Source organism: Rousettus aegyptiacus, unplaced genomic scaffold, assembly GCF_014176215.1.
Source record: "Rousettus aegyptiacus isolate mRouAeg1 unplaced genomic scaffold, mRouAeg1.p scaffold_m13_p_5, whole genome shotgun sequence".
Classification (NCBI taxonomy): domain Eukaryota; kingdom Metazoa; phylum Chordata; class Mammalia; order Chiroptera; family Pteropodidae; genus Rousettus; species Rousettus aegyptiacus.
Window position 1 is genome coordinate 106,971,683 of NW_023416308.1, and position 27,908 is coordinate 106,999,590.

A 27,908-nucleotide genomic window follows, 5' to 3' on the forward strand; every position below is an offset into this window, starting at 1 on the left:
CTTTGTCATGTATGGGGCTGTTGGACCCTGAAGGGACACCGAAGGGACTGTCGCCTCATTTTGCTTTTTTTCTCTGATTCCCTCCCTTTTCCCTGCACCCCAAGTGAGCACAAATGAGCAAATCGAAGACCGTGCAGTGGCTTCATAGCGGCTGGTGGAAATTTTCATCTTTCTCTTGGCTGGAAACTGTGTGCTCATTGGGCAGTCCCCCTCCCATGTCCCCCGAGTCCCCTGCAAAGGTGACGGAAACCACGAGGACCCTGAACGAGAGTTGAGGTTCTTGCTTTTAATGTAGCCCACCTAATGTTTTTGTTAGATGTCATCAAACATGCTACAGGACAGTTGTTAGAGAGGAAGATCAGCATGATTTTTATTTTGAGCAGAAGAGCAGGAGTGGGGAGACAGAGGAAAGGGTGGAGGAGCTGCTGTCTCTGGATGTGTCTTCGAGACATTCCATAGGGCCAGAAAACAAAAGGGTTTTGTTTTGTTTTGTTTTGTTTTTAGTGACTCTTGTTTTTCTGTGGAGGGAAGCCTGCCCCGAATAGCCCTGCCCTTGGAACCTGGGTGTGAGCACAAGGCCCAGAGGGCTGGCAGCTCCTGTGTTCCACTCATTCTCTCTGCAACCCCCTGCCCGCCCCCACCCCACATGCTCTGAAGAGAAGAGGGAACTGAGACTCCAGGGTTGCTGACGTCCATGTTTTGACTTAGCTGACGTCCATGTTTTGACTTAGCATATCATGTGTGGACTCAAAGTGTTCCTAGGCAAACTCCAACATCTCTGAGTCAGCAGAATTTCAAGTTGGTCACTCTGTACCCTTGTTGCCCCTGTCCCCAAGTCCATTCAAATGGCTGACCCTCGGGGTATCTTCACCCAACCCGAGGATGAAATGGCAGTGCATCAGTGAAAGTTCTGGGGCACTTTCTAGAAGCAGAAGTTCATCTGGGGTTGGTGTTAAACACCTTAGGTTGATCCAAAAAGTACCTTCCCATCTATGGCCATGCCACCCTCAACAATCCTGATTCTGTCTGATCTCAGAAGCTAAGCAGGGTCGGGCTTGATCAGTACTTGGATGGGAGACCACCTAGGACGACCAGGTGCTGTAAGCATAAAAGATAAAAAATAAGGGATTGTAAGCTGACAAGGTCATTGCAATCTGTGAGGTCAACCAAGGGTTGCTCCGCCTAAAAAAAAAAAAACAAAAAAACCTCCCCCCCCCATAAAAAATTCCATGTCAGTTTGGAATAGCTCCTTGAATTCCTAAAGGAGGTTTTAATGGTCTGAGGGGTGGGTTGAAGGATGCAGGAACAGACGTGCAAGGGTGTATCGAGGCAAACGCTCATGGCAGGGATCTGTGGGAGGAGGTTAGGAAGGTAGGCAACAGCAGATTCGAAATATAACTCTTCTGGGTCATCAGTGTGGCCTTGGGTGAGTCACGTCCGTTCCTGAACTTGCTTTCCTGTCTGTGAAATGAGAGTGCTGGCACAGAAGACTCTAAGGGCCTTTGCGACTTAAAGTCAGGAAAGGCTAACCTTTTAAGGTGTGAGGCGGCCCTGCTCTGCCTTTGGTCCAGTGGCTGGCTGTCTTGCCCTGCTCTACCCCACTCCTGCTTAGCAAAGCGAGCCAGGCTACCGGCCTCCATAGGATTGTACTTTAGGGGCAGAGAGGGCGACATGAATGCCCGCTGGGATCTTCATATCTGTCCGTTGGTTCGCATGTTGCCTTTCTCCAGATGCCTGTCCAGCGCCCACTTTCTCCCCAGTCCTGGGAAGAGCAAATGTTGGTGGCTGGGCCACCCCTTTTCAGGACCCCTCTTTATAGAGGGCTGCTCTTCTGGCCTATTTCATCAGCTGTTAAGAAGAAAATCAGGAACATTTGTTCATGTTTGGCTGGGACACAGCGAAGGGAGGGGCCTTGGAAATAAGTACTTTGCACCCTGCCCCCCCCCCACCCCCAGGAGCAGATGATGGGTTGAGTGGGTATTTCTGCAACCTGATGCCATTGAACAAACCTGCCAGCTTGGGCTCCTCCTGCCGCACAGGCTGGCACCTTGGACCTGCATCAGCGCTCTGACTGAGGGAGGGGGAGCAGATAATGAAACACTTATTAAAATAAGAGAGAGCGAGATGATGAGCACCAGCGTTTGCAGCTGGCAAAGCAGGTCTTTCATCTCAGCATTTGTTATCTTAGGGTTCAACCCTTACCCCTTGTCTGCACCCCAGACGGCTGCTTTAATTAGTGATTTAAACAGCTTGGAGATGAGCAGAAACATGTTCACTGTGTGTGTGTGCGTGTGTGTGTGCATGCATGCACACTCGCATGTTACATGTTAAGAGACAACAGGATGGAATGGAAGGGTCACTGAATCAGGACTTAGGAGACTTGTGTACTAGCCCTCATTCTATTACAAAATGAGCTATGTGACTTCAAGTGAGCCACTGGCCCTCTGCGAACTTCAGTTTCCCTATTTCTGTAGAGGCAGCATTACGTGGTGGTTAGGCTGCCTGGGTGTGAACGTTGGCTTTCTTCCATGTATTAGCTGTGTGACTCTAGGCCATTCGACCTCAGTTTCCTGATCTATAAAATGGGACTAATCATACCTCATCCTCTTTTGGGGAGTAGTCAACGAGATGAAACATGTAAAAACACTTAGCACCTTGTCCGGCACTTGGTAAATGCTCGATCGATATTCACCATCATCATTGCCATTATTTTCATGATCGCTGTCATTGTGTAGAGAGGGAGATCAACGCTGATCCTTTCCAGCTGTGAGCTTCTGGGTCACAATGTAGCGTGTGTGAATGTGCGCGCGCGCGTGTGCACTCTGGGGATGAAAGACAAGGGCACATAAAATAAATTGCTTTTTTGTTTTCTTTTCTCCTTTCTCTGCCTCACTGAGGGACTCCTGAGTTAAAATCTTGTGAGTATTCTCACGATAGCCCTATCCCCATGGCAGGAAGCCCAATTTGACGTCACTGCAAATATCCCGGTTTCTGGCACTTGAGGGATGATATTTCATCAGCTCGCATTTGCCCATCCTTTCTCTTCCACCCTTTGTTTCCCACCCTGAACCAGAGTACGAAGGCCATATGTGCAGATAATGAGTTTAAGCTGATGCACAACTCCCAGATTCACCCAAATAAAAGGCCATCTTCCTGGAAGCCACTTTCGACTTTAAAATAAATAATCTGGCTCCTCCGTTATGTTGCATTATGTCTGGCCGGCCCTGCTTCCCTCTATGTTCTGCTCCTGAGTCTGTTGCAGGAACACGGGCCTGGCCCGGTCTGCAGTCTAAGGCTCTGGGCTCTGTCAGCCATCTTGGCTGAGGCCACCCCTCCCCTCCCCCAACGTGCTGTACCCCTGCTTCGTCCCCCTCCATCAAGGCTGGTGCTCTGTGCCATCCCAGCGATGCTCTTCATGGTGGCAGACACTCTGGGAGTGCTCACCATCAGCCAGGAGCTAGACGATGCTTTCTTTCATCTCTACCCTCAAGATTGGTTCAGATGCTGTCCCCATTTTACAGATTAGAAAGGAAGGCTCAGAAAAATCAAGAGAGTGAGTCATGGGACTGAGATGTGATCCTAGGTTAATCTGATTCCCCAGGCTGTGTTCTAAACCACTGTGTGATCTTTCTTCTTGTATCAAAACCTCCTGTGAGCCCCAAAGCCCCTGGGAAGATATCTCCGAGATTCAATCAGACCTCTTTCCTCCCCGCTTTTGATCATCTTCCAGGCTCAGAATGCCTTATAGGAGTCCCTCTTTTCATCCTGCATTGATTACTCAGCCATTCTAGGGGCAGGGAGGGGTAGGAGGTTTTGGGGGCAAGACTGCTTCCAGGAGGGGAATGATCTTATTAAGCAACAAAAGGTTGTAATTGAAAGAGGATGTGTGTTGGAGTCACAGATCTGCATTTGAATCTTGTTTCTGCCACTTATTGGCTATGTGGCTCTGGTTTCCTTATCTGCAAAAATCAGAATAATAGCAACGATGATACTGTTTGATACTGTTAAGCTAAGTAACACTAGCTGCCACAGCAGATGCCCCCAGATTCTCAGTGGCTTAACGCTGCAGTTTGATTCTCGCTCACATTACTTTCTAACGTGTATCTCTGCTCCACATGGGTACTCAGGGACCCAGGCTGGTAGTCACTCTACCTTCTTTGTATCTGCACCTTCTGAATTATGTGGCATCCAGTTACTGCAGAAGGGGAAGAGAGAGATGGAAAAGGCACACTAACACTCAACTGTCTCAGCCAGGAGGTGACACACATTACTTCAGCTCCAATACATTGGTCAGAACTGTCACATGGCCCCCAACCAGCTGCAAGGGAGGCTGAGATGGTAAGGAAGCAGGTGGATATTTGCTGAGCACTAACTCCCTGCATTTACATTTCCTGAATAGAATACTTTGAGAATAGTCCTTAAAACATGGAAGCTTCCTTTTAATCTCTGAAGTGTGTTGCTCTTTGTAAATTCAGACCGTGTACATGGAAATGTATCTCCGACCAGATCATATAGTGCCTCTAATACACTGGAGGGAGGTGAGGCTTAGAGAGGTCAAGGGACTGGCAAGGAAATATATACAGAGCAAGGGCATTAAACCAGCCCTTGACCTTCAGCTCATTGCTCCCGTGGCCTCCTTTGGCTTACTGAAATTTACTTCTCTGAGAACCCCCAGAATCCTCCAGAACCTACTTCTGCTCCTGTCTCCACCTCCCGCACCCCAATGGTGCAGAGCTTCTGTATTCATCTTACGTGTGTACATGGTACAGGAGGAGGGGAGGCTACAGGAACTATCTGGAAGCTGAGGGAAAAGCCTAGGGGCATGAGGTGAGAGAAGCCATAGTTTTAGATACTCATAATGAAAACCATAGGAATTTCAGCCCCAGATACACCACTTTGGGAACTACTGTGCATTCAGGCTTTGGGGTGTCCCTCAAATGACTAACAAGGTTACCCATGTTTCCTCTTCCACCAATGCGGCCTCACGCTGGCCCTTGTGGAGTTGGGCGGGGAGGGAGAGGGGCCTTGATGAGGCTCTCCAACTCCGTTTTTTTGCAGACAGTAGGATGGCCAGACATACGTTTTAATCCTGACTCTTCTACTTAGCACTCGTTCATCTCTCTGAGCCTGTTTTCTCCTCTGCAAAATGGGAAGAATATGGGGAAGCTGTAAAGCTGATCGAGTGGCTGGCACGTAGCAGGTGTCGATACCTTTGCACAGGTCTCCTCTCCCACTTAGAAGAAGGAAGAGATGCCTTCGGCAAGGCGCGCCCGCCTGCGATGACTGTCCTTCGGGAGGAGAGGCACTGGGCATCCATTCCCGGCAGCCTCGGGCTGAGCTCTCATGTTGAACTAATACGGCTTCCATCTGAAAGAGGAAGAATGTGGAGCTCTGGCCCTTGGACTTAGGCCCATCTTTTCATGTCTAATTACCACTGTGAGTGTGGAGCCTGGGGGTGCTCCAGAGAGAGGCCCCCTCCCGCGTTGCTGCCTCTCCTGCCAGGACAGATTGCAGCGCTCTCCCTGGCCAAGTCCGCCTCAGCCCCCTGGGGGAGCAGCCCCGCGGCCACCTGGCGCCTGACATTTGGGGCTTCCTCCAGCAGGGTGGGCCCAGGGTGCTCATCTGCTATGGGCTTTTAGCTCCCTGGGGAGTGAGGAACTACTGCAACCACAACAGAAACACCCCTGGGGGAACAAGCATTAACTGTCCACCTGGCCGGGCCCTGTGGAATTCGCTGGTGGGCTGGACACTGAAGCGGAGGGGTCTTTGGGAAAGGATGGCTCCCCAAGACAGGGTTCTGAGGTGGCCCACTGCCCCCTTGGGCATAATGGACACTTGTGTCTGGGGCACTACAGAAATTGGTCTTCTACTCCAGCTGCCACCAAGACCCTAGGGACACACGCTGACTCCTGGCTTCTCTGAGAAGCACTGGCTGGCGTGCAGGCCGGTTAGGGCTGTGAGTCGGCATCGCGTGGTCCCCCAAACACACCTCATTTACTCCCGCCCCCAGACCTCGGCTTCTGCAGCCTCCTCTCCTCCCCCTCCAAACACTCAGGGCTGGGCTTTGTACCAGCTAGGGGCCCTCTGAGGCAGCGTGTTGGTTTCTTAGAGCTGCTATACCAAAGTGCCACAAACTGGGGGCTCAAGGCAACAGACATTTACTCTTTCACAGTTTCGGAGGCTAGAAATCCACAATCAAGGTGTTGGCAGGGCTCAAAAAGGAGGGTCACCCCTTTTTCCCTCCTAGCTTCCGGTGGCCGTTGGCAAGCCTTGGTGTTTCTCTGCGTGGGGACACATCACTCCAGTCTCCCCTTCTGTCATCACCTTCTCCCTGTGTCCATCCTTCCTCTTCTTATGCGGATACCAGTCATATTGGATTTGGGTCTAATGACCTCATCTTCAGTTGAACTCGATTATATCTGCAAAGACCCTATTTTCAAATAAGGTCATAGGAGTTAGAACTTCAACATATCTATTTGGGGTTCACAATTCAACCCATAGCAGGTGGGTATATATTGCCGTACTTTACAGCCAAGAAAACCAACCCAAAGAGGTTAAGTCGTTTGCCCAAGTTCATAAAACTATACAATTAGTAAGTGTATGTTTTCTGGAAATAACGATTTGAAACAACTGCCTGAAAGACACCGTTTACATTCTTTCCCCATCTTTCCGGAGTTGCCTGGCATCTCCTCCATCTCTTCTCATGTAGAGAATCTCTGGTTGAGATGAATTGTTCTCGCTTGCTATTTATCCCGGGTTCGCATTTAGCACCGGAAATCACTGTGACTTTTGCAAGTTGGGCTTCTCTCTCCAGGGGCAGCATCTAGGTCTCTCTGCATGAGCAGGGGCCTCGGAGGGAAAGCAGACAGCCAGCCCTCAGCTGCAGAGCCCCCCACCCCCGTAGGGGCCCAGGAGGGTTGGGGGTTTAGCCGTGGAGGCTGAGGGTTCAGATATGCACCTTGTCCCCAGGCAGCGAAAGCAAAGGCAGCAACATACCATAGAGGGTTAGGAGTGTGGCCTCTGAACATCACAGCCTGGGTTCAAATCCCAGTTCAGCCATGCACCCTGACCTTTGCTTGACCCTTGACAAATTACTTAACTTCGCTGTGCCACTGTTTTACCTCATAGGGTTTTTAAATATTAAAATGCAGAAATGTATCTCTATGAATTGAATGTGACACTTCAAAAGTATTCAATGAATGTTAGAATATTCTCGTTATTTTATTTATTGTTTCCCCCAGTGGAATGAGGACAGAGTTCTTCTGTTTCATTGTCTGTGGAACCTGCAGGGTGCGGCTCAGTGTCTGGGGTTGAACTTCATACATGCCGAATGAATGAAAGAGTGAAGGAATGAATTCTTAGTTATAACTTCTTTGGGATCACATCCTTCCTTGCTACGCACCAAGGTCTCGTCCTCTTATCTGGGGATAGCACAGGAACTCATCCAGTTGGGAGCCCCAGGATGCCATGAAAACTCAGCAACATACTGACATCTGGGGTTGGGGGCAGTGCAGGCCTCCCCATGGAGTCAAGTGCAAGTTGAAGCTTTAAGGATGAGGGGACGCTGGGGAAGGGCGCCTGGAAAGTTGTGTCCCCGCAGGAAACAGGCTGTGTGGTGGCCCGGTGGGGAGAGCCACGTTCTGCAGTGTCGGGATTTCCTGCGATTTATGGGGGAACAGAAGGACACAGGCAGCAGAGACACTGCCCCACACTCTGACACGTGGAAGGGAGGCCACTCCTTCTCCAGGGTTATTACCTAACAGGTGTGCCTCCTCGAGGCAGCCCAGATCAATACAATGCCAGCTGGATCAGAGGGTCCTCTCTCAATTTACAGATACATGAACTCTCAGATTCCCGTTGCTCCCTGCTGCCTTAAAAATAAAATTCGATTTACCGAAGTTCGACTTATACACTTTGTTAGGGAAAACATCTGTTGTGTAACATGATCATTGCCTGGCTGAAAACGCTCCAATGGATTCTCACTTGTGTTCAAAAGACTTTCCGCTCAGCCTCTGCGCCCTCCTGCGCCCAAGCCCTTCTGCCTCTGTTCCAGCCCACCTGCCACCTCGCTTCCTTCGGTTGCCCCCACCCACACAGGGCCACGCTACATGCTCTCCCTCCACCCTCTGCAATGCTTTTTTTCTCCCTTTTTAGTTACCTGAGTCTTCCTCACCTTTTGGATCCCAGCCCTTGCATCACCTCCTCCAGGAAGCCCTCCCTGACTCCTGAGTGGGCCGAATTCCCTTTTGGCTCCAATGGCTCCGCCATCCCCTCTTGAATGTGGTTTAATCACAATTGGGTGATCGTCGACTCATCTTTGTGATTATTTAAGTCCTTCTCCCTCTCTCTAGCATAAGGCCTGGAGGGCAGGGACCCTGTCTGTCTTTCTTCATCCCTGTATCCCAGGTACCTGGCAGGTGCTCAGGAGATGCCCCCCTCCATTTGCTCCCCAGCAGCCCAGTCTTTTTCAGGTAGTTCTGGGTCAAGAGGACGGCTAACATGTACTGGTCACTTGCAATGTGCCCGGCACTTACAAGTTCACGCTCATCCAGTCCCAGCTCTACCAGCCATTATATCTCCGTAGCCCCGGGCAAATTACCCCACATCTCTGTGCCTTATTTTCTCATCTATAAAATGGGACTAAAAATAATGCTAATTTATCGAGCCATGGTGAGCATTCGATAAATTCGATTTTTGTCAAATGAATTTTCTCACAATCGTGGAGACGGGGCGGTCACAATCGAATCGTCGGCGGGTCTGGTTTCTTCCGAGGCCTCTCCTTGGCTTGCAGATGGCCACCTTCTCACTGTGTCCTCACATGGCCTTCCTTCTGTGCACACGGACTCCTGCTGTCTCCTGGGTGTCTGGATCTCCTCTTCTTATATGGACACCAGGCAGAATGGATTAGGGCCCACCCTAGAGCCCATTTAACGTAATCACTTCTTTAAAGGCCCTGTCTGCAAATACAGTCACATTTTGAGGTACTGGGATTAGGGCTTCAACATACGAATTCGAGGGAACACAATTCAGCCTATAACGCCTTCTCATTTGGTACCGTGATAATCCCCATTTAATGCCGAGGAAACTGGGGCACAGAGAGGTTAAGTTACTTGCCCAAGATCACACAGCTGGTAAGCAGAGGTGTAGAAATGCAAATGCAGGCGGTCTGAACTTCTAGCCCACTTCCAAGCATTGGATAGTCTGTTTCTTGGTTCTTCTCCTGTGCAGGGCACCAGGGTGTCTTCCCTCCTGGAGCCGGTTATGTCTTAACAACCAGGGCTGGGAGGAAACAGGATCCAGCAGGATCCAGTGGTCTCAGAGGCCTCTCATCCCGCCCTGTGCTCTCTTCCAGCCCTTAATCCCTTATTCAGTGGCAGCTACCAAGCCTTTCTTGGAATCGGGATCTATCTTCCTGGACCCGGGCTGAGGGGGAGACCACGATGGGGTGGAAGGAAGTGAGAGAGATCCAGGAAGTGAGAGAGATTCAGGAAGTGAGGGAGGTTGCCAATTCCAGGGTTTTCTCCCTCTACAGAGGCCATTTATTTGATTTTCCAGTTTTCAGAAGCTCTTTGAAAAGGATGTTGTTTTACTGGTGAAAGGCTCAGAAGGAAAATATGGAAATAGAACAAAAGCATATTTGGTGGAAACTAACTCTTAATCTTAAACCGGTCTTCTCGCCCAGAGACAGCCAGCGTCGTTACCAGCTTCCTGTCTCTCCTGAATTGTTCTGTGGGTAAATGAGCTCACCTGTGCATCTGACGCCCTTCATTATACATACCTGGTGACGTTCCATACCGTCCACTCTGCATCTTACATTTTTCACTTGTTCTGTGTTAGCACATATACTTCTGCCTCGTTTTATTTGGGTGCCTCCAAAAGCCTACCGTGAGCAAGGATGTGGGTGCAAATAGTTTCTATATGAGGTTGGTCCGAGAGAGGCAAGTGGGCCGAGAGGGGAGGAGAGCCAATAAAAAGTACGATAACTAGCAGCCTGCTGCTGTGGGCAGCTGCGGCTCCATCCCACTGGGGACCTTCCAGCCTTCCTTCAAGTTAAAAGACTGAAAGAAGGGCTTGAGTAGGGTCTACCAGAGTGAACAGAACTGTCCCCTGAGGCTGTAGAGGGTCTCTGGGAGGACCACAAGATATGGGAGAGGCACAGCTCGTGTGTCTGCTACTTGCACATCCTTTCGTGATGGATGCCTAGTATTCTTACAGTGACAGCCATGATGCTTTGTCTGATGCCCTAGTGATGAACTGGAATTCCTTTCTCACAAACACCCCTTTTCTGACCTCCACCAAGCAAACAGTGTGTGGAGACCACTTAGTATGGAGTGGCTAGCCGGGTCAGTGGCCATCTCCAGCCTCTTCCTGCCCCCTGCCCATCCCTGCTTGGTTCCCACAGATGTCACTTTGACCAACCCTTTCTTTTCCTGGGGTCCATGTGCCTGGGCCAGCCAGGTGGGGGTCTGTGAAAGAGACCTGGTCCCTTTGTGAGAGGACTTGTGAGAGAGAGGCCCAGCAGGTCATGACAGAGGTGATTTCCACCTTCCTCCAGGGTCATCTGTTGGCAGATCAAAGAGCTTTCTGTTGTTTTATTTTCCTTTTCAGTGGCTTCTTGCTGGGGAAGCAGGCTGTATAGCCAAGGCAAACAGAGTGACTGAGGCTGCTGCCTGCTTGTTGTGCAAGGCTGAGCGGGATGGAGGTAGGGCTGTGGGCTGGGGAGGAGCTAGAGCTGGGGCCACAGGTGGGAGCTTTTCTGGGGCCCTTCCTGCCTCTGAGCCCAGAGACCAGATGGGGAGACCAGGGGCCGACCTCAGAGCTTGATGGGCCCCAGGAGGCCTGGGAATGTGGTAAAACCTGAGAATTGGGGGAATCAGGTAAAGGTGCCAAGAGAGCTGGGTCACGGCCTAGACCCATCCGGTGAATTGCCGTCCCCGCTGTTTCTTAACAGAAGAGTTGGGGACAGCGCTGGAATGGCAGTCCAGGAAGTCAGAGTTCAGAACCCAGTTCTACTTTGGCCTGAACTAGCTCTTGCTTCTGCCATGGACTTCTGACGTTTTACTCGGGAGTGGGGCTGCTTGTTCTCTGGGTCTTCTTCTGACTTCAGAGTCACCGCTTGGAGCCGTGAATTCCCTGGAGAAGAGCTTTCAGGAAGCTGAGGCGTGGTTGTTGATGGAAGTGAGGGTGTTGTTTAAATAAATTAAGATCAAAAGAGGAAATCCATCAGCATTATTTTCAATAGCGGGGAATGATATGCATAACATTTCCTCCCTTTCATTCGATAATTTTTCCTTCTCAAAGTAGTTTAAAGAAAGAAAGTGTCTGATGGTTTGCTGCACAATGAGCTCAAATAAAAATATTCTTTTAAAAAAGTGGTTGCTATGTAATTGAATTTAAATTATGGGCAATTGTTATTTCTAAGTAGCCCAGCCACTATTTAAACACCATTCAAACCTGTCTGAGAGGTACTTGTGTGTTTGTGTGAGAGTAAAGAAAAAAAAGAGCTTACTGATGAGAGTCTTTTTCAGCAAAACAATAATAATGATAACAATATACTAAATAAAGTTGTGTGCATGAGTTTGTGCTGGTGAGAAATGTACGAGGTTAAAATTAAACACTCTTCTAGAAGGAAGAGATCCAAAGGCGGCTGTAGAGTCCTGGCGGCATGTGAATGGGGCCGTAAGGAGGTGAGAATTCTGGTTTCTGAATCCCACAGATCTGAATTCAAATTCTGCCTCTGCTCCTCACCAGCTGCACGGCCTCTGGCAAGTTTCTTAATACTAAACAAGCCTCGTTTTCCCCACCTGGAGAAAAGGGACACCACAGGCCGGATCAGGGCCCTGCCTAGTGCTGGGTGTGGGGTGACCTGCCATGTCGCTTCTCTTGCCTTCCCTGTCTGTCCGGAAGCACAGCAGACTTTTTTCGTGTGCACACCGGGCTCATAGACATTATCTCATGTGATGCCCAACAGTCCAATTGGGGTGAGATCCTTAATCCCCGTCTCGTTGAAGGGAAACCTACAGTGCTGAGATTATGGAGTTCTGTCCGTCATCCAGTCGGTGGAGAGGCATATGGGAAACTGGAAGGTTGATCTCAACAACAACCAAAAGGCCTGGCCTTTTCCGTTCTAAGGTGGTTGTGGGTTTTTTTGCCTCTGAGCTCTGAATACAGAATGGGGCTCCTGGTGCCACTCGATGTAGGCGTTGGTGCGTTCTTTCCTTCTTCCGTTGTGTGTTCTGTACTTTTACTGGGGATTCGAGGCTGGGGGTGGTGCATACAGAGGGATGGTGTGTAACCATCCAGCCCAACACTGCGCAATGGAGACTCTTCTTGATCTTACAGCCCTCGGCCAAACCCACCCGCCGGGAGGGGCTCTCTCACCCGTCCCTCTTGCCTCATCTCCCAAGCTTCTTCCAAGTCTCAGGTCCCTTCTGCCCCTCCTCTGAGGACACAGAGAGTTTCTCTCTCTTGGTCTCACACAGAGGTGCCCCTCGTGTGGGTGACTCAGGTGGCAATCCTACCCCACAGAGTAACGGAGGACAGAGCCCGTCCAGCACCCAGCTTACCATCTTTTCCTGCCACATGAACCCTCTCTCTGCCAGAGGCCGTGTCTTGCCTGCCCTGGCTGGCCTCCTGGCCCTCACACTCCTGAGGCTGCCAGGTGCCTCAAGACTGAACTACGCCTTGGTACACAGAGGTTCCTTAGCAGACATTGTTCTTAAGAGCCTCCCTGTGGGGATGGCAGGTCGTCTTCTTAGCTCACCTGTATTCTTGTCTCTCCTGTCAGTTAACAGGAGGCAGCGAATAGGGGTTGCACTTTTTCTCCCTAAAAATAATTCAGGAGCAAATGATGTGTGTATTCGTACACAGGCGCACTTATATGATTTCTCCCAGGCCCTGAACCTATGCCTTAAGATGTCGCTAAGGGCTGTGTCTGGATTAAGTGTGATACTGGAGGCAGCGGATGACTCTATCTATGGGGTGAAGAGCAACAGGATTAAGGCAAGGCCTGTCCGGACCAGTTCGGTGGGTACTGGGAAGAGAGCCACGTGGCGCAGTAGTTAGAACTGGGGCCCGGCGTCAGGCCTTGTGGGCGCATTCTGGCCCTGCCACTTTCTGGCGTGTGTGACCTCGGGCTGGTGAAGTCTTGATGCTCCCTTTTCCTTCCGTGTGAAACAGTGCAGGTGGGTGGGAGGCTGCTGAAGTACCTGAGTACGCATGCAGTGCTGAGCACAGCACCGAGACGTCTCTGCGGGTCTGTGCCTCGCCACGAACAATCAGCATGTCCCCAGACGTTTGGGCAGAGGGGTGAACTAGACCTTGTGGGAGGATGTGTGGGGGAGCTAGGCATTCCCCACATTTTGAGCTGGTGTTACACCTTTTTTTCCATTACATCAATTCTGTCACCTCTGGGAGTAGCCAGAAGTCTCCCAAAGACTGTAGCCATTTCTGGGGTCCTGCCTTCACTTCCAGGAAGTGGACTGGCATGCTGGGTGCCTTCTGCCCCCACCCCAGAAGCCCCAAAACTCCACAGAAGGAAAAGACTTTGGAGGTGAAAATAAAGCTTTCCCAAGAGAGTAAATGCCCTTGTAATAGTCTGAGGATCCAGTTTTGGGCACATTTTGCTAAAAATGGCCTCAAAAGGCAAATCTGCAGATGTTAGGGAACTTTCCATTTTGTTTTTGTTTTTGTTTTAGTTTAGTTTTTTGTTTTTTAATTTCTAGCGTGAGCGAGGGGAGAAGAATAAGAAGGAGCCATCTGGCCTGGCTGAAGGGAGAAAATTAGATTGTTCGGTTTTCATTTGCAGCAAAACGCGCTGTGAGTTTTCCTGCAAATGTTAATAAAGACAGAAAGTGGTCAGATGACAGAAGCCTCCTGGGCTGCTGCTGGAGACACCTTCCTGCTGGGGTCCCTCCCTGGGTTTGTGTGTATCATCACTTTGGAAAAGGGCAATTTTCAGTGATGTCAGATCACCTATATCTGCTGCATTAGGGAAAAAATCTGTCTTCCAGCCAGGCATCAGCGTGAGAATGATGCCTTGCCCACTCTTGGCTGCAGCCTTGTCTCTGTGCTGAGCTCCCAGCCCGCAGCCAGCCTGGGCGCTGTCTCCACTGTTTACTGCTTAGCGGGGAGGAAGTAAAACAGATGTGATAGGTTTGAGCCGAATGAGGTTACCATCATGTTTCTGGCTTACAGTGGTTCCTAATTGGTTGTGAGAGGCCCCATGGAGTGCAGAGAAAGCGCTTTAGATTAGAAACGGGGAGGTAGGTTCAAGTTCCAGCTTTGCTATAGCCTCACTGTGTGACCTCGGGCAAGGCACTAGTCCTCCCTGGGCTTGTTTATGATCTAGGAAAACCCCGTGTGGTGATAATGGACCGGGGGGTGAGCAGTCACTACCCCCTGTGGGTGAGGTGTGCCTCTCTCCTATTCTCCTTCAGGGTCTTTGTTGAGATTTGCCTTTGGAACCATGACAAAATGCTGCCTTCCGGAACGGGGTGCCCAGCCTTCATCAGAGTGAAGGGGTTTGCAGATGAGTGGTGGGTGACTTAGAAGGATCAAAGTTCTCCTGGTCATGCTGGGGTTCAATCCTGACTCTGCCTGAACTTACCATCGTGGTGACTTCGGGTGAGTTATCTTGTCTCTCTCAGCCTCAGTTAACTCATTTGTAAAGTGAGCAGAGTAGCACCCACCTCGAGGATTGTTTTAAGGTGAAGACAAGACAAGGATTAGAAAGCACACAGCACAGCATGCCTGGTGGCCGCGGATGTTTGGCGGAGCCGCTCTTGCTTTTCCTCCCAGCTGGCCTGGTGGTGTCTGTCCCCTCACGCCTGTTGGCAGGGGAGACTTGGTGGTTACTGAGGTGTGGCCACCTGGACCCAGTGCTCCCTCTGCTGATGTTGGGGTGGGAGGTGGGAGTTTTCTGGGGGCCCTAACAGTACCCTCCTTGCTGGCGCTTTCTGTGCACCAGGGCCCGGCTCGCATGGAAAGGCAGGGCATTCCTCTGGCCAGTCAGGGCCAGGCACCAGGCGAGGTGGTGACCGCAGCTTCTAGCAGCTAATCCTGCCGGTCTGGTGCCAGGCACGCCCTCACAGGCAGGCATCTGCTTTGCCTTGTGGAGCAGCCGATGCTGGGCACATGCCGTGTTCACTCCCTGCTCTTGGGTACCTTCCTTCTCCATTCTGCCCACAGCCAGGAGCAGCCCTGTCTCAAGGGGACAGTTCTCAGGCACTTGGTGTGCTGGTTGGATCTTTGCTGCCTACCAGGCTTCCTTATCCCAGAAATCGCTTGGGAAGGTATGGGGACCACAGAGTTCCGCTCTCCAAGCCTCAGTGGCCTTATCTGGGGAGCGGGTGCTCATCATACCTGACGCAACACTGCTGCTCAGGAATCCTAAATATAATTGTGAATATCACTGTCGCTCTCGTTACTGGTTATGAGAAAGCATGTAGTGGGCCATTCGGGGTTGACTTTGGTGTGAAGGATGTGGTTGGAAATGGCCTGTCTCCGAACAGTCTGTTCTGATTTATTCAACTGTGGGAATTTGGAAATGGCCACATGATTTTCCTCCTCTTGTTCCCTCTCTCTCTCTCTCTGCAGCCCTTGGATTTCCTCTCTCTCATTCACTCGCTCCTCACTCACACCCCTCTTGCTCTCTCATCCACTCTCACACTCAACCGAAGTGCAGGTGGAACTTCAAACGGCCTAAATGTTTTCCCTTCTACCTCAGAAGCTCACACTGTCTCGACTATACACACTCAGACGTGCATGCGGTCAAACCCACCCTTAAACTTCCTGCCCTTTATCCAGCTCCTCCACTCCCCTCCCCTACTCCTGCTTCAACTCCCCAGCAGAACCTGAGGTCAGGAGACCTGGTTCTCATTCTGTCTCTTTCACCGACCAGCCCCATGGCTTTGTGACATGGGCCAAATCGCTTAGCCTCTCTGGCCCTCAATTTCCTCCCTCCCAACAGAGGCCAAGTTACCAGTTTACATTTAGAAAGATGATCACTTTCTTATGCAGTATCTCAGATGCTCTGAGATAAAGTCCCTTTTGCATCTTAAATTCCCTGACTCCGCAAGCCAGTGCATTCGATTTCATTAGGCAGACTGTGTGCCGACCTGAAATAATGTTTTAGCCTTTTCCTGGTACTAAAGAGACATCATTTTATTTTGAGCTAGAAATTAACACGAGGTCAGGAGAAAATGGTACGTTCGAGAAGATGAATCACTCTTGACTTTAAAGAGACACGTCATAGCATCTCACTTGGTCTCATTCCTTTGCCTTGCTCCTGACGTCCCTGGCAGAGAGGAAACAAGGCCAGTGGTCAGTTTGTCACTGCCAGTGGGGGAGAGGTGTTGGAAATCAGGACAGAGACCCTGTGTTCTCTGCCCCAATTCCGCCAGAAGAATTCACTTTATTTTCTGTTCCCCTCTCACTCTGCCCCAGGATCCAAGGACGGAGAAGCTAGAATTTATTGAGAGCACACCACATGGGAACACACTGTTGTACTGAATCCTTGCAATAGCCCTACAGGTTAAATGGCAGATATCATTCCCGTAATAGGAACGGAGAATCTGGAGCACAGTGAGGCTGAGAGTCACACAGCATAGCAGTGGCAAAGTTGGGCCTGGAACTGGGCGGCGGTCTGCACGTGAGCTAAGCTTTTGACCACCAAACCATGCTGCCCTGAGTGGCCCAGTGGTGCCACGGTGGAGTGGAAAGAATCAGGATGTCACGATGGGAGTCTGAATTTTAATCCTGCTCTGCTACAAACTCATTATGAACCTCGGGCGAGTCTCTTAGCCTCTGTGGCCCTCAGTTACTCATCATAAGATGGAAGAGAGGGATCACCGATCCCTGGGTCTCTTTCCAGCATAGTATTCTATGGCTTTCTGGGGCATTAGGTTTTAAGCAGTGATTAAGAATCCAGGTGCTGGGGTTAAATCTTGGCTGAGGACTTGTGTGGCCTTGGGAAGGTTACTCAGCTTCTCTGATGTTCAGTTTCTCCATCTGCAAAAGGGAGAGAAGATCAACACCTATTATGTCAGGTTGCCGTTAGGACTGAGAGGGGTAAAGTGCCTGGGACAATGTAAATGCTTTTGTGCGTGGCAGCTCTTACTGTGGCTTTATGGTCTGTCTTGGAAGACTCTGTTGCTGGGGATATGGGCTTACCAACTGGCATGGAAAAGCCTCGTTCCAGAGTCAGGGGCATCATATCCCCAGGTGACATCGTATGTGGGTCTCCACGATGCCTTTGGTTAAAAACCATTTGACCACAAGAATGCCTCGGGGTTTCTTAATCGAGGCACCGTCTCGGGTATTCTAAATGCTAGAGCGAAAAGCACTCGGGATGATTAAGTCTAGTGGCATTCAACCTACCTGTTGTCATGCAAGTCAAAGAAAGTTCAACACGGAGCAGCCAATATGAAACACAAGCCCAACGTGGAGCTGCCGTGTTGAACCAGGACGGGAGGCTTTTCCGCCCTCCCCTTCTCCTCTTCACTTTGGTATCTCCCGAGGAGCCCATAAGGAACCTGTCTCAAGAAACACAGGCCGTGAGGTGATAGGATGAAGCTGAGATCCCAAAAGGGGCAGTAACTCACCCAGGAATCAGAAGCTGCGTGTTTGCTAGAATCATTTTCATTAGCAGCATCATTTCCCATTTTTATAAGAGGGCTCTTCTGCGCTTCTTTTGGCTATTGATCTTAATTAATCACCCAGAAGCGTGTCTTTCAATATTGACACTCGGCGGCTGACATTTCTGAGTTATTCTCTCTTCTGCCTCCTCACGGCCATGGGTAAAGGCTGGATGGATATTTATTGCTCAATCAAGGAAAACGGGGCTTTTTATTTGGAAGCTTTTGAAACACAGTATTTACCCAAGTAATCCTGCCTGAGTCTGCAGGTGTTTGGAGACCTAGAAAGATGTATTTGACCAAAATAAATAAATTGCGATCAGAATGAACCCACGGACGGGGTGGTTTGTAGGGGCTCTCAAGAGCCCATTTTACATGAAGCATCTCTCCCCTTCCCCACACTCCCCTTTTTGCCACTACTCCCCCAATTTGGCTTTCCAGATCACATGGTACTCCTCAAAACCTAATTTCCGCACTGATTTCACCCGCAGTGACCTGCCACATGAAGAGCTTTAGTGAGAATCAGTAGGCGAGGGTTGCTGGCGAGGGCTCCACGCCTGCTGCATGTAAAATACCCCAGCGGCAAAAGCGAGACTGATGCTGGGGCGTCATAGCAGGGTGGGTCCCCCGCCCGTTTTAAAGGTGAGGTGCTGTGGCCCAGAGAGGCTCGCTAACTTGCCCAAGGTCACACAGTGATTTAGAGGCAGAGCCCTGATCCTCGAGGGTTCCTGGGCTGAAGACCTTTCCAACACACTGGCCCCCCTTCTTTGCTGAAGCCAGGTTGCCCTTTGCTTTAGGATGTGGGTAATAAACCAGTTCCATAGTGCCCGTGCGGGCAAAGAGAGAGATGGAGTGAACTATTAATGAGAGGCTGGCTTTCAGAGTGCGTAGATGGGTTTAGCTGGAGGTGCTGCTCCCGGAGCCGCTCGCGAGGTGCTCTGAGACCTTCCTCCAGCACCCACTGTGCCCCCATCCCAGTGGGATGAGGGGTTCAAGAGTGGGGAAGACCTGGTGCCTGCCTGCACGTGTGGGGGTGACACATGTGAAATCAATTTGAGGCTGGCGAGGCTTGCGCTTGGCTTCCCAGCACGCTGTGTGCTCGGCGAGTGGGCGGGAACACGGGCTTCTCCAAGCCTGACCCTGGCAGCCCGGCAGATGTGCAGATGTGCGCATTTCTTTCTTTCCTATGTGGGGGGCCGAAGCAGGCAGCCTCTGAGGCCTGGGATTCAGATCCCCCTCTCACTCCTCAGACCTATGATCCATGGCTAACTCTTCACCTGTAGAATGGGGACAGTTATAGTCCCTTTCACGGAGGGTGCCGGTGAGGCCGTAATGAGATGACCCACAGAAAACGCTTAACGCCCTATCCCACAGACAGAAGCAAAGGAGTTTGCATTAGCTATTAATTCGGGGAATTTTAGATAGAGTCGTTTAGATTGGGGGGGAGGGGGATTGTTCTCTGTTTAAAAAAATGTTTATCACTTTTCCCCTCCAATTATTAAAGTCACATGTATACATATGCCAAGTGCCTAAAGATACCCATGGGTAATATTTCGCTGTATTCCTTTACAGTTTTTCCCTGTGCATTGTGTGTGTGTGTGTGTGTGTGTGTGTGTGTAACTGGGCGTGTACTGTCAAAGTACAAATTTCAAAAAATTATAAACCCTATAAAACCGCATATAAATGTAAAACAAACATGGGTCAGAGATTGATTTAACTCATTAATGAGGGAGCTGGCAGGGTGGTAAAGCTGGTTCTCAGGAGCATTGGAGAAACAGCAGTTATATAGGCATTGGAGAAAGTTTGCTTGTCTAGATGGCTGGATCGGATACAAAACCGGTTAATGCCCTACAGGGCAATAACAGCATAACCTTTGGGGCAATCTTTTCTACGAGACCTACAAATATGTATGTAACTTCACCCACGTTAAAGCCATATTCCTCTAGAATCCCCTAGATAATGAAATAATCCTTGGTGGGGCCTGCTAAGCAATACCCCCATATGACGTAGAAAAAACAGGCCTCTCTGCCTTATTTCCAAGTTTTAGATCATTTTTCTCAATAGTATATATATATATATATAGTCTTTCTGCTCATACACTAGAAAACATTGTACATCTCCTCTTCTATAGTTAATATTATATCACATTAGTTTTCAAAAGAAAGTTTTAAAGGAGGACCCGGAGGTCCCTGCAGGGTATGACCTGCTCGTAAACTCAGCCTGATTGGGCACCTCCCCCGTGCCCTCCCCGGCATGCCAGGGCAGCCGCGCTGTCGGCTGTCACCATGTTTCATTGTAATCATCCATTTCCCTGTCTCTCTCCCCGGGTAGACTGGGTTTCTTGAGATCGGGTATTCGTTGAGCTGAACTGTCTTCTCGATCCTTCTCTTCCAAGCACCTAATATGCAGCACAGAGCAATTCGCTTCGGAGACGCCGGCTGAGCGGTGAGGGGACCGTGGATGCCAAGTGTCTTGTCAGTTACAGAAGGTGAACTTGCTCCTGGGAATCCGCAGTCTTCCCTCCTGGACTCAGCTCTGCTTCTGCTGAGTCAAGGACGCTCTTCACCCACCATGCGGTGCCGCGGCCTTTTCACGACCCCCACCTCCGATTCTGCCATTTAATTGTGTTTGGAGGGCTCTACACACTCAAGTCCTGTCTTGTCTTTTCTCTGTAGGAATCTTAAGACTAATAAGCAATCTGAGTTCCTGACTTTTTTTCCTAATCAAGGTTTAAAGGGGTAAAAAGTTCTTGACCACCTCAAGCTGGGGAGAGAGAAGTGTGGCTGGAAGGATTAATCTCTGCACTATGAATTTTAAAGCTCTCATGTTCCACCTATCGAGAAAATCCATCAAAATGCTAATGGCTCTGCAGTCCTACCCCCCTCAGATCCTTTTCTGCATTAGTATATTTACATGGACTTAAGCAAAGAAGAGTGACAGAGTTGGGGTTTGGTTTTCCCAGATTCCGCCACGACTACGCGCAGTTATCAAGTGTGAATTAATAGTCCCAGGTTGAGGGGGAAAGCCACGGTTAGCAGCGGGGTTGGGCCGCCCACTCCATTCTGGTCGTTGAGTTCTCTCGGCTTTCAGCTTCCTTGCTAGTAGTGCAGGGTGGCCCCGTTTGGAAACATCTCTGTGGCCGTCACTTGGCTTTTTTTAACACAGCCATATATCACTTAATGATGGGGATACATTCTGAGACGTGTCATTAGGCGATTTTGTCGTTGTGCATACAGCACAGAGTGCACTTACTCCCACAAGTCTAAGGGGGTCTCACCTACACACCTGGGCTGTGTGGTGTAGCCTGTTACTCCTAAGCTACAAGCCTGTGCGGCATATCATTGAACCGAATACTGTAGCCAATTATAACACACTGTTAAGTGTTTGTGTATCTAAACGTATCTAAACATAGAAAAGGTAGAGTGAAAATACCATATCAGAGATAACAAATGATACACCTATATAGGACTTACTGTGAACGGAGCCCGCAGGACAGGAAGTCACTCTGGGTGAGTCAGCGTGTGCGTGGTGAGTGAATGTGAAGGCTTAGGACATTGCTGTACACTGCCGTAGGCCGTGCAAACACTGCACGCTTAAGCTACAGTAAATTTATAAAACAACACAAGGTTAAATCAAACACAAAAGAAAACGATGCAGTCAAGAGACACAGTAAACGCAAGACATAAGAGGCCGTTGTTGCCAGCGCAACATGGCACACGGTTTTACAGCAAACTTTGTTTTTAATAGGTAGAAAGAGTACACTCGAAAATAACACTAGAAAGTGTAGTGAATACAAAAGTAAGTACGAAAACCAGTAACATAGTAATTTATTACCATTATCAAGATGAAAACCAGTAACACGGTAATTGTCATTACCAAGCATTATGTACTGCACATCGGTGTAAGCGCTGTGGTTTTATTCGGCTGGCGGCGCAGGGGGTTTGTTCACACCAGCATCGCCACAAACGCACGAGGGATGCATTGCACGGCGACATTACCACGTCAGGCAGCCACGATGTCACTAGTGTATGTTATGACGGGTACGATGTCACTAGGCAATAGGAATTTTTCAGTTTCATTATAATCTGATAGGACCACCATTATATATGTGGTTTGTCATTCACCCCCGCCTCTGCCAAAAAAAAAAAAAAATCATTAAGCGACACTTGACCATATTGCTTCTCCCAGAGGCAGAAGGTCCTTGGACACATGTCCCTGTATGCGTAAGACTGCACAATGGATCCATGTTCAGGTCAAGATCTGGCACACGTGGAGACGTAATTCGTACCAAAGCCAACTTCAGCACTAAGAGAAGCACTGGTTATTCTAGTAGCCTTTGAACCCCCAGGTATCTTTGCCTGAGAACCTCTCAGCTCCATCCCGGGGAGAGTGGACATTATGCGGTTGGCCTTATGCTGCAGACAAGATTGTGGGTTCCGGTCCTCCGTGAGCCTGGTTCAGCTCTGTGACTGTAGGCAAGCCGCTTGGGCTGAGCCTCAGTTCCTTTCTTTGCTAGAGAGGAGGAGGACACTGGTCACTTGGTAGAAGAGTTATGTCTTCATGTCTTCCGTTTGTTCATTCAGACGACACTGTGGAGTAGGGGTGGGTAAGCCAGACGCCACCTTCAGGGACAGGTCCCTTAAACCATCAGGCTTCCAGGTCTCTCTGGGACCTAATGCTCTGGTCCCAGATGCTGTGTGCTTACTGGTCTGCTGTGCCTACCTTGTGAGAATGAGTGAGCCTTACGTATCAGACATTGTGGATAGAATCATTTGTTATTTTCTGTTTCTCTTTCTCCGTGAACAACATACCAATGTTACGTTATGTAAAAATGCTGCTGCTTACTCTCCTCATCTGTAAAATGGGAAGAGTGATAACACTTCCCTTACAGTGTGGGAGGAAGAAGAGTGAAGGTCAAGTGTAAAGTGAGCTCCAGTGGATGGATAGCTCTTGTCCTACCTGCTTCAGGTAACAAGAAAGTTCCTCCAGATACGGCAGAGGGGGAACAATGCAGGACAGTGCCCACTGGTGACGGGGGGTCTCAGGTTCCCAGAGGCTACATAGTCAGTCTCCTTCTTGCTCAGCTGAGCATCTTGGCGGTGTCTGTCTCGTGCAGGTACTACAAGGAGGGCACAAGAGACCTTGGCTGGCACGTGCCATCTGCAGAAAAGTCTCAAAACCGATGGGAGGTGCAGATGCAGGGAGATGATTACTAATGACAGTTGCATGTAGAATAAACAGCTTCATGTACCTACTTATGGGGTTGAAACATCCCCTTCACCTTGTCCCTTCCACCCTCCCCAGGCCACCAAGAGCTAATGGGCTCAGATGGGAGTTCCTTGTCACTGGATCCCTTGCGAGCAGGGCCAGCACCCACTGGGCTGCGCCCGTCCCTGAGCAAAAATAAATCCCAATCTTTCTGAGGCCGTCACGACTCCCACCTCAGCCCCACTGTGACCTTGGGGTGCGATTAGCGGGCCAATTCAGGGCCTCATTATGGGAGCAGAGGGTGATGGGCTGAATGACAGGGCGGGTGGTGCTGGGAAGTGCTCTCCCCCGGCGAGACAAGTGCAGGTGGAGAGAAGACACAGAGACAGGATGCTGCTTCATTAGGAGCGGCCCAGGGGATGGTTGAGATGCAGGACACAGCAGGAATGCCTCCTGAATGAGCCCTTGGCTCCTCTCCCTCTCTCCCACCCCCACACCAACCCCCTGCATTGCTAATTTAAAACAAAGCAAAACAAAGCCCTGGCTTTGCTTCGGAGCCACAAACTGCAGAGCTTTTATCTGTCAATGAGCCATGCATCATCTGGCAGTGGCCCAGCCTGGATCCTACGGCCTGGCATAGGTGTGGGGAGAGGGTGCCTGAGCTGCCTCCGGGGTCTCACTGAGGATCCTGCCTCTTCTTGGGGCACAAGACCAAGAGTCTTTATGGTCACAGAGCTCAGAAGGATGGCAGTTCCAACTAGGAGCCAGGAAGAGATGTAGGGTGGATGGAGGGAGGAGGGAGAGAGAAAGAAAAAGGCGGTAGCAGGAGCTAGCCAGGAAAAGGCTCATCATGTGGGCTGATCACCTGCCTCCCTCCATCCATCCTTTCCTTGCTGCTTCTTCCAGGAAGGCTTCCCAGCTCTCCTCCTTCTCTGATATCCTATTGACTTGGTATTCTAGGATATCAAGGGATTCTAAATAAGTGGTCTTAAATGTTGTCTAGAAACATAGTAATGTTATCTAGAAACATAGTATGTAAAATATTAGAAAGTCCAACTGTTATGAATTAAGTAAGTCTTAGCTTATGTCTGGTGTGCAGACCCCATCTGAGGAGGGAGGGAAGATTCTGAGAAGTATACCTTGAAAACTCTAATCATGGCCACCACAGTTTTACAGTAAGTAGCAAGCAGGTTGTATTTTACAGAATTCCTGCTTCCTCTGTTTATTGATTGCTTATTCTGTGCCAGGTACCATGAGAACACTTATGATTCATTAGTTCAGCTAATCCCCGGCTCAAGCCAGTGAGGTAGGACTATGATTGTCCACACTTGGCAGGTGAGTTCAGTTTGATCGTGAGGTCTGTACATATTGTGAGGACCTGGAGGTGGGCCTGGAAAGATTGGCAACCAGGGATCAGATGATAAAAGGCCCCATGTGTATGCAGAGGGAGGCCAGGAGAGAGACGTGGTACTCTACATTTATGAGCTCAGTCTTACAGCAAAGGAGAGAGGAGGTCAGAGGGAAATTCCTCAGCTACCAGTTGGCAGATCAGCCAGTAGCCCATTTGCAGCCAGCCAACAGGCAATGACACGACTGAGCCCAGGCAGGGCAGGACAGGGGTGGTGGGATGGAGAGAGTAAGGGATGATTTGAGAGACATGAGATGAGAGAGGAACAATGATTGATAAATGGAGAGGAATCTTTGATGTGGGTGTCAATTATGCAGAGGTGCTGTGTTTGTGAAAACTCAGTAGGCTGCATACTCATGGTGTGTGCTCTACTGTGTATATGTTCTATTTTAAATTAAAAATAGAATAGGAAATATCAGGGTAGAGATTAAAGTTTCTCACCTGGGCCTCATCTAGGACACCAAAGTTGCTCTCAGAATTTTTCTCGTAACCTGAGAGCTGGTTTCCCTCACACAATGCAGATCTGCTTTGTTTGGAAGAAAGAAGAGGAAAAAGATCTGAGTTTTGATCTGGACCTTGCAAAATGGGAGGACTTGGCTAATAATTATCACGCTCACTGCCATTGATTAAGCTCTTACTATAGTTCATGAAGTCAAAGGCACACTTTATTTTTTAATATTTCAATGTTTCTGAAACCAGAATGCATCCTACAAAAACTGACATGTCATAATTAATTAACCGTCAGTGTTTTCTTTCTTAGAAGCCCATAAAATAATGGTGCGATTATAATCCATGGAGTATTATTACATTCAAGAAATAGGATATCATATGGCGGGCTGTCTGCTAAGTCCTGTGTACACATTCCTCATGCAGGCCTCACACATCTTATAAGTTACCAGCTGTTGTTAACCCTGTCTCTCAGACGAGGAGTTGAGACATGGATTACGAAGGTCAATTGCCCAAGGTCACAGAGATAGTCAGAGGTGAACTCAGGAGTTCAACCTGTGCCACTTCAAACTTGGGGGATCTTTGTCTAAAGCAAGAACGAGTCTGGGGCCCGGAGGGTGGTAGCCTTTCCTTTCCACAGCCCAAGACAACCAGGTCAACAGGTGACCACCATCGCCCAGCCACCCTCCATCGGTGCCGCCTCTTGTCATCCAGCCCCCATCCCTCTATCGGCCCTAAACCCTGGGATTCTTTTCTCTGCGAGCGCGCGCTGAGTCTAACATCTGCAGTGACCTCCCTCCCCCATGGAGAGGAGGGGGCTGGAATGAGATCTCAGGGGAAAGAAGGAAGAAATTCCGAGCCCAGCTGGTTTCTCTCACACAATGCAGATTTGCTTAAATAGGAATTAGGATTAGTGCTGGATTTTTCTTCCCCTGGAAGACTGGTAATAAACTAATCTCCTCTCCGGCTGCAGGCTGGCAGAATTCCTCTGAAGACTGGAGACAGCTTCAGGCTCAGGGGTGCAAAACCTGGAAAGCAATTTCGTTATTGACAGGCCTACCCGCTCCACCTGACACGCAGCCCGCAGCTCCTTCCCGGGGTGGCCACGGCCTTTAATTTCGTTAATGTGTGACATTCACCCAGGCTGCGTGGCTGACAGGCACGCTTGACATTAATGCGTGTTCCTCGCGGTCCCCAGAGCTCATAAAAGCTCATTATCAGTTCTGAGCCCATAAATGTAGTTCCTGGCTCAGGTGGGTCCGAGTTCCTCAGAGATGCCCCCAGGCAGCGGAGCAGTGGCCATCTGTGTGAGCCAAGAAATCAGCTCCTCCCTTTGTCCAGGGGACTTGGCCTCCCAGCCTATTACTGAGAGGTGACCAGAAAAGCCCTTCTGTAGATGGAACCCTGGGTTTCAATTTGCATCCAGGAAAAGGGCTCCTTCTGCCCTGCTACGTGAGGGGGATCGATCCAGCATTTGGGGCCGGCAGTTTGTCCGCATCTATTTGGAGGTGGAATGTGCGGAGCCACTGCCCAGTCGGCCCGCTCCTAGGCGTCCGGGCTTTGGAATTGCCTAGGCGCTGCCACAAAGAGGTGTGGGGGTCACTGCAGCAAGGTTGTGATTATATCGGCCGGAAATAGAAGTGCCCCACGTATCCATGGTGGGGGAGGGAAATAAATCATGGTTCACACCTACTACAGGAGACTGTGCAGCCGCGAAGTAGACTCGAGGTCTACGTGGTCTCACAGCCATGGGTAGACACACTATCCTTGATAAGTGGCGTCGTAGAGCACGTGTGGTAGGGTCCCATTTGTGTAGTCATGCCGTCTGTGTGTGGGCCCACATGGGCACATGCTGACACACATGCATGCACACACGTATGTGATTACACAGAATGAGATCTAGAAGGTCACAGTACAAAGTCTTTGAAGTGGTTCTCTGTGTAAAACAGGATGCATGGGAGAGGAAGAACTTTCACTTTTGTAGTTAAAAAATGAAAAAACATATATATACACACACACACATACATGCATGTATATGTATGTGTATGCATACTTATCGGGAATTCCTCCCATTGTAGCCTTAGTCTGGCTCAGGATGCATGAGGTCCCCTGGGCTGATGCTGACTGGGTGGATGTCTGAGGCAGAGAGAATCAAATAAACTGAGATCGCATCCACCGACCAAGCCTTGTTCCCCTTCGGTTAGCAGAGGCTTTTGAGAACCTCTTCCGGGCATGGGGTACCCTGATGCGGGGATCTGTAGAGCAGAGCTGGAACTCATTGCTCTCCTGCTTGCGCATCTCCTGCTGTGGAGGTGGCCCTTGCACTGGACTTGACTTCCCAGGGTTCTGAGTTCTAGTCCTGGTTCCGCCCCATTCCAGCGGTATGACCTTGGGCAAGTGGTTGAACCCCTCTGAGTTCATGATCGTCATCCCCGAAGTGGTGGTACTTCCTCACGGGATTGCAGAGGGTGTCAGGATTATTGCCATAATTAGCTGAGACAACCTGAAACTTGATCGGGGCTTCCATTGTGCAGCCTGGTCACTGAGGGCAGATGGAGTAGGAATGGGGAGGTCGGGGAACTGGGCTCTCCCCATTCTGCTATAAATTTTACCTTTGTTTCTCAGCTGTGCATGTGAATAAGCTGGTCCCCCTGGAACTGGCCTAAGGTTTGCTTGGCAGGTATGTGACCTGGACATGGTCACGTTTGATCTTTCTTTTGTGACCTAGGGACTCAGTCAAAATGACAGAGGAGGAGGAAGAGAGAGGCTGGACTTTGGCCCCTGCACTCTGGGCTGAGTTGTTTTTCTCATCACCAGAGAGACCCTTCCTCTTATTACTTATCTCTTCATGGATACCACATCTTGAAAGTATTGTTTTGCCCAAAGAGCCTGCATTCATTAGACAATGATTAATTCTCTTTCTCATTCTCAAAATTACTCAGAAAGCCTTTTCTCTGCCTGAGGAAAATGTAGTTCCCACACCAAGTTGATAATATTCTAGCTGGAAGCAGAGAAACGCATGCGATGTGATTAGCATGCTGGATGTCATCGATGTCATCGTGTGGACATTGCACAAGCTACCAGGCTGATTTTGGAAGACTGAATGCATGACCTGATCTGTAGGCACTGGGGACGCCATCCTGGGGGCCCATGTGGAGCTAGGTGCTTCGTTCTGTCTTGCTGGCCTTAGGGACCCTGTGTCTGCAGAG

General features: G+C 49.8%; 1 protein-coding gene and 1 pseudogene across 5 annotated transcripts in view; both read left to right on the plus strand.

Annotated features, from left to right (window-relative positions):
- Positions 1-27,908, plus strand: part of TSPAN18 (tetraspanin 18) — a 173,051-nt gene that overhangs the window by 1,780 nt on the left and 143,363 nt on the right. Inside the window, exon 1 of one of the 5 annotated variants that reach the window (XM_016146820.2) lies at positions 1,182-14,625. The exons of the other annotated variants lie outside the window; for them this stretch is intronic. The gene's annotated coding sequence lies outside the window, so the exon portion shown is untranslated. Of the gene's footprint in view, positions 1-1,181; positions 14,626-27,908 lie in introns of those variants that run through there. 5 annotated transcript variants of the gene reach the window in all.
- On the plus strand, positions 989-1,107 carry LOC118603060 (annotated as a pseudogene).